Raw genomic sequence first — 7,390 nt, 5'->3', positions numbered from 1 at the left:
TGCAGATGTAATTAAGTTTGAAGATCTTAAAATTAAAAGATAAACTTGAAATATATGAGTGAGTCCAATCTAGTCACGGGAACCTTTAAAAGCTGAGAGCTATCTCCAGCTGGAGCAGAAGAAATTTGGCAAATGAGATGTCAGAGAGACTTAAAGCTTAAGAACTTAAAATACGTTGCTTATTTGAAGAATGACAGGATGAAGCGATCAGGAATGCAGGTGGTCTAAAGCAGCTAGGTCTCCCAGCCAACAGCCTGCCAGGATACCACAGGAACTTTTGCCAGAATGCTTGCAAGAAACTGAATTTTGCCAATAACACGAATGATTTTGGAAGAATATTCTCTCTCAAAACTTTGAAATAAGAGCCCAGGCTAACTGATGCCTTGATTTTAGTCCTGTGAGATTTGGTAAAGGGGAAGCAATTGAGCCTACCAAGACTTTTGGCCTACAGAATTTTAAGAAAATATGGTTTTGTTGTTATAAACAACGAAATTTATGACTATTTGCTACAACAGTGATAGAAGCTAAGACATTGATCCACATAAAGAATGGGCTTCCTACTTTGAATAACAAGAGCAACATATCCAATTGTAATCTCTTTTTTGTTGTCCACTAGTGTACTCACAACTAATTTTAAGTAGGATCTTTATCTCTCGTATAGGTGCCTTTTTCATTCCATGTGTTTTAATTTTTTCCTGAATTTTTTTAACAATTTAATGATGTTTGTGTTTGCATCTTTAAAAAATTATATTAAGTTGCAATATCCTATTTAGAAATAAATGGGATATAAATATGGAAAATACAATTAATTTTGTTTTTATTCATAGCTTCTCTCATTGTGAAATATTTAAATAGAGTCTACTGGAATACACAAAAGGCAAGGTAAAATAAATCGGGATTATATGTGATGAAATCAATTGTATTTCATAGACAATATATATTTTCTGCACCTTTGATGGCAGTAGATTGAGTTTTGGGGGAGATTTACCTCTCCTGCTTTATCTGAAATCTTGATGGCAGTGGCATGACATGTATCTTATTACTTTAGTGAAGGGAATCTCTCCTAAGTTCTCTGCCTGGACATAGTTAAATGGCAGATTAACTGTTCTTACATAATCCATTTTATCATATTTATGTAGCCTTTAAAACCATTTTCAATATTTTGCCTGAGATGTTCTAGCATCTCCACCTAATTTACTGTAAACTATTAATTTTTCTAAGGTTCGGCAAAACAAAAATGGCACTGGAAAAAGTCAAAAGTAAGACTTAATTTAACGGTATTGCGAAAGGACTAGACAAATAATTGAGTATCAATTCAGTGCCATTAAAACAACAGAGAGTTTTCAAAAGGTAGAGTAGGCAGATAGAAGATATCAGGTCATCTGTATTTTTTCACTTCCCTTATGCAAAGAAACAGTTAATATTATCCTATCTTTGTATCTTCAAAACAGGAGGTGGTTTTGTAACTGGAATAAGATGCTCACTGAGAAAGTTAGTGTATTCGTCCATTCTCACGCCGCTAATAAAGACATATCTGAAACTGGGTAATTTATAAAGAAAAAGAGATTTAATGGACTCACAGTTCCACAGCGCTGGGGAGGCCTCACAATCACGGCAGAAGACGAAGCAGGAGCAAAGAATGTTTACATGGCGTCAGGCGAGAGCGCGTACAGGGAAATTACGCTTTATAAAACCATCAGATCTCGTGAGACTTACTCGCTATCTGGAGAACTGCGCGGGAAAAAGCCGCCACTATGATTCAATTACCTCCCACCAGGTCCCTCCCACTGTAATACATGCTGTCTGGGACTTTGGAGGTCACGGGTACTCCCCCCCTAGATGCTTCCGCCGGGCTCACACAGAGTTTTGTTCCCGCTGACACCCAAAAGCGCTCACCTGCGTGCTCCTTCCCAGGAAGGGTTGAGCGCCAACAGGTTCCAGTGAGTGGAGTTTGCCCCGCCCATGCTGAAGCAGCTGGCTAGCTCCAGTGCCCGCACTGCAGTTCCCACCCACCAAGGGGTCAGGGGAATTTCCTGCTTCAATATATTCCTCAAGGCTGAGGATTTACTTACTTTTGTAAGTGGCTAATTTGTAAGAGGAAGCTCTCTTTCAGCGACGCATCAGCATTCTCTGAGTTGATAAGTTAGCTTACCTAAGTCTGTTTTTTTACTTTTTATTTTACTGCTTTGAACTTCAGTGTTCATATTACCTCCTCAACACTCATAATTATTTATAATTGCCATTTTTACAGTACTGCTCAAGTACTACACTATTTGTATAGCCCAGTATGGATCTTTACTCCAACAAATTCACAACACGTGGGGGTCTTAGGACTTCGGATGTTTTATTATGCTAAGAGTTCTCACTCCTTTACTTATCACCATAAATAGCCAGAGTACAATTCTGTACTGGAAACCCATTATGAGAATCTGCCTTCTAGGGATCCACTTCTAACACCCCTTGTCTTTGTTTTGATTTACCCAAAATCAACCTTGAGATGGGAATTCAAGTATCAGTGGTTTATTGGAAGGTAATTTTTAGGGAATCATAATAGTTGTGTGGAGATGTTAGACTCCCAACAAATATAAATACTATATTAGATCATTTGAATTTTGATTGCTGATTTGACCCTTCTTTCTTTTATATCAGGGGTCAGAAAACTTTTTCTGTAAAGGGTCGCTTAGTAAATGTTTTAGGATTTTCAGGCCATGTGATCTCTGTCCTAGCCACTGAACTTGTCATGGTAGCATAAAAATAGCCATGGATTATGTGTCACTGATTGAACATGGATGTGTTCCAATAACATTATTTATAAAAACAGGTACTGGGCTGGATTCGGCCCAGGGGCCCTACTTTACTAATTCATACTCTATATTATGTCTCAAGGACAAGAATCATTACTTTATCAATATAACATAAGTATTTGGCCAATTGTCTACACATAGATAATACTTATAGAGGAAAGTAATAAAAGTTTTAACATATTTATAGGAGATATGGATGGTGACATTGCAATGATCTTTCCTCTCGCTTACTTCAATGAACTTGAAAATATGGTTGCGTTTTAAAAGGTAAGCTGAAAATTAAAACCCAAGATCGAATCATGAATAGTTATCTTCAAAGCAGAATAGCAATGGATCACCCAAACAAGCTCGGCAGTCACCTAATTTACTTTATTGCCCTTGATAAAGAAATAATATTTCCCACAGTTGGTCAATTGTAAATAAATGAAAAGCACATGAAGCAGAGAGAGAGGCAAACTTTGACTGAATAGCACTACTGTATCCAAAATAGAAAGGTGGAGCTTCAAGGATCTGACCTCATTGCCCCCAAGACATGCAGAATGCTCCTGTGGAAAGGATCCTTTGTCAGTCATAAATTTTGCTAAATATTTTACCTAATTCCCGCTTGCTTTTGTTCCTTGTTATTTTACCAACTTTGGTGAAAAATTTTTGTACAAAATGTATTATTGTCCCATTCATATTAAGTTCAAGCATATGCCTAAGTAAGCATGATACTACATAAGGACACAGCCTTAGATAGCAAATTTATTTTTCGTAAAAAAGCAGCACAGGCTGGGTGTGGTGGCTCACGCACTTAATCACAGAACTTTGGGAGGCCAAGGCAGGAAGATGACTTGAGGCCAGGAGTTCTACAGCAGCCTGGCCAAATGGTGAAACCCCATCTCTACTAAAAATACAAAACTCATCCAGGTGTAGTGGTGGGCCCCTGTAGTCCCAGCTGCTCCGGAGGCTGAGGCACAAGAATCACTTGAACCTGGAGGCGTAGATTGCAGTGAGCTGAGATCACACCACACACTCCAGCCTGGGTGACAAAGGGGACTACATCTCAGAAACAAACAAACAAAAAAGCAGCACAAATTTTACATATAGTGAGTAAGAGAATGGCTAGAAGCATGCTTTGAGGAATGGTATATTTATTAAACAGAAAGTGTGGACAAAGGTATTTCATATATTGTATTAACACTTTACACTTCTGTTACAAATGTTGCTTTGCATGAAATTTTTACACAATGAAAAAAGTACTTGCCTAAGTATTATTATATCTTTCCTTTTTGGAAATATTTCTGAGGAACGGGGAACCCCTTTCAGAAGTTATCCAGACAATGCTCATAATTTCAGAATGAAGTATTTTCATGCATGTATTAGCATCACTCTTAGTTCTTAGATATAAACAGCAAATTGAATGAAATGTTTTTTTCTCAAAATATGTAGGTTATCTAGTTCTAAATCTGCATTTTAGCTCTTTCTTCAGCTGGACTATGCTCATCCTCCTTTCTAGTTGAGGTAATAAATTTAATAATGTTATTGAGAGGTGAATCTGGCTGGGCTTCTGGGTCAGGTGAGGACTTGGAGAACTTTTCTGTCTAGCAAAAGCATTGTAAATGCACCAATTGGTGCTCTGTGTCTAGCTAAAGGTTTGTAAACGCACCAATCAGCACTCTGTAAAAACTCACCAATCAGTGCTCTGTCAATCAGTGCTCTGTGTCTAGTTAAAGGTTTGTAAATGCACCAATCAGCACCCTGTAAAAACGGACCAATCAGCACTCTGTAAAATTGACTAATTGGCTCTCTGTAAAATGAATCAAACAACAGAAAGTGGGTGGGGCCAAATAAGGGAATAAAAGCCAGCCACCTGAGCTAGCAGCGCCAACCCGCTCGGGTGTCCTTCCATGCTATGGAAGCTATGTTCCTTCGCTCTTCACCATAAATCTTGCTGCTGCTCACTCTTTAGGGCTGCACTATCTTTATGAGCTGTAACATTCACTGTGCAGGTCTGCAGCTTCATTCCTGAAGTCAAGCGAGACCACAAACCCACTGGAAGGAAGAAACTCTGGACACGTCTGAACATCTGAAGGAACAAACTCCGGACACACCATCTTTAAGAACTGTAACACTCACTGCAAGGATCCGCGGCTTCATTCTTGAAGTCAATGAGACCAAGAACCCACCAGAAGGCACCAATTCCAGACACATTATCACTGATAAAACCTATGTCTGTACCTTCTAGCATTATATATAAAAAAGGCAACATAGAAAACAAATTTAAATCCACAAATGTTTAATATTCACAACTTCTGGATTTATCTCATGTTGCAAATTATTTTTGTTACCCTATTCTGCATATGAGAAATATAAAACATCAGTATTTCATTGGTGAAATGTTCTTTATAGTAATTTAAATAATAACTGCATACAATCATGTGCTATATGTATTCTCTCTTGCAATAAAAAATGACATGAGCATAATTACAAGAATTAATGACCTTGCATTAGTGTAGCTTTAAATCAAGCAAAATCTGCAAATTATTTTAATTGCAGCATCCAGTTAAAATATTTTGGTCAATGAGCCTTTACAAATTGTATTAAAATGTGTAAAAATAATTTTGCTGTGCTATATATTATGCTAACACACATTTATGATGGCAGACTTTAAAATACAATCTTTCCTTTAACTGTTTTTTCTAATAGAATTATACATTTATTTATCAACTTATCTGAGAAGATGTCTAGTCTTAAACTGTCACTGAATAGATAAAAACATTGTGAAAAAAATGTTTTTCCTTATAAACCTATGTTTTCCAGTTACTAGATAAGATGTACTAGTTTTATATTGTTGAATAACAAATTATCACACTTTGCAGCTTCAAAAACCATACATTTATTATCTCACAGTTTCTATGCATCAGAAGTCTAGTACATTTTAGCACCTTCATTCAAGGTCTCACAAGGTTAAAGTTCAGATGTCAACTGGGCCATCTTTTCTTCTAGAGTTTGGGGTTTTCTTTCAGACTCACATCGTTGTTGACAGGATTCAATTCCTTCTAACTATAGGGCTGAGGTCACCATTTTCTTTTTCCATGTTGTCCAGAGGATGCTCTCAGCTCCTGGAGGTCCCCAACCAGGCCCTTCCCACGTGGCCTAGTGCATGGCAGCTCACTTCCTCAAAACCAGCTGGAAAATCTCTCTCTGTGGTTGCCGGGGCTAATGTCTTAGGTAACAATGACGAGAATGACTATCACATCGTAGTCACAGTCCCCGTTTACACCCAAAGGTAGGGTATATGCCAGGGACGGGATGCTGAGGTTTATCTTAAAATTCTGTTTTCCATACTGCCCAATTGCATGTTTCAGCCACAAGCAGAAAATGGTCTCTCCCTGGTCCCAATAAAATAATTGCTTGTCACAGTCCACAACAACCAAACTGGAAACTGATTAGCATTTACACTTGAATGGAATTAAGACTATCACTGCTAGAATGGTTCTTTATGGCTTATAAACAGAGGAGTTGAATAATTTCTGAAAATCGCTAGTGATGAGATAATTTTTTGATTTATTAAGTATTTAAATATTCAGCCTGGACATCTCCTGATATTGGTATCATGTTTTCTCATGAAGATGTGTGCATAATCCCCTCTTATGAATTAATGAACATACAGCCATGACCCAGAATAGTTTTTCACTGTTAAAGTTGCAAAAGTAAAATGAACAACTATTTACAACGAATTTTCACCTCATCATTTCATCCCCAAACCTCCCTCACGCATTCGCCTCGAGGTTGACAATTTTTTGATGATTATGAAAAATTTTAAGAAATGTATTGAACATTTCACGAAGCAACATTTTTTATCTGAAATAAGAGAGTACAGTAATCCCACCAAATGATATTCAAGTCAGCAGAGTGTCAAGGTCAAAAGCAGAGAAATAGCTCCTTCAATCTGTTTTTACTGGAATATGTAATTCATTTGATAATGTTACAAATACAACCAGATCTAGCCAAGGGCATTTTTATCGGGTGTGATGAATTGTGTTTGACCTACTGGTACCACCCACTGAATACTTAACTTCTTGTATTTCAATAACTTCTCTGATAATCAACCACCTGGGCAACATTTGCAGTCTTTCAAGTTGTCACTTTGGGACATGAATTAGTGTTAGCATACACATAAATCATTGCAGCAAGTCAAGAGGAACTGAAGCGGAGTGCTGTTGGCTTCGATACAGTCACAGCCGGAAACTGAAGTGGATGCGTTCATTCAGTTAAAATAAATATGTTCTACTTCTAACCTATTTAATTCTTGTGATTTCTGTTTTGTTAGAGTCTACCAAAATTACTATTCCTAAAATTAAAACCATTGTTGTTAAAAGTGAAGGATTATCTTCATAAACAAACCAAGCTTTGTGATTTTTTTCTTTTTAAAAGAAAACCTAAAGAACACTCAATAATGGAGGCTTCACGTTATGTAATATCAAATTATTGAAAATTAAGACTGATATAATTATTGCCTGATGCTTCTATACCATTCTGTCTGTGAGCCTTCGAACCAACAGCTTCAGAGGGATTAATAGCAATAATGAAAAGGAATAACA

At 37.2% G+C, this 7,390-nt stretch overlaps 1 long non-coding RNA gene across 1 annotated transcript; it reads left to right on the top strand.

The window, feature by feature from the left end:
• The first annotated feature begins 2,513 nt into the window (after positions 1-2,513).
• On the top strand, positions 2,514-5,174 carry LOC112625721. The gene is made up of 3 exons (XR_003119759.1): positions 2,514-2,530; positions 2,992-3,071; positions 4,756-5,174. It is a non-coding gene; the product is annotated as an uncharacterized LOC112625721 (long non-coding RNA).
• The last annotated feature ends 2,216 nt before the right edge of the window (positions 5,175-7,390 follow it).

This window comes from Theropithecus gelada, chromosome 6 (genome assembly GCF_003255815.1).
Source record: "Theropithecus gelada isolate Dixy chromosome 6, Tgel_1.0, whole genome shotgun sequence".
In the NCBI taxonomy this organism is placed as follows: domain Eukaryota; kingdom Metazoa; phylum Chordata; class Mammalia; order Primates; family Cercopithecidae; genus Theropithecus; species Theropithecus gelada.
Note: the sequence above shows the minus strand (reverse complement) of the source record. Positions and strands in the feature narration are given on the sequence as shown.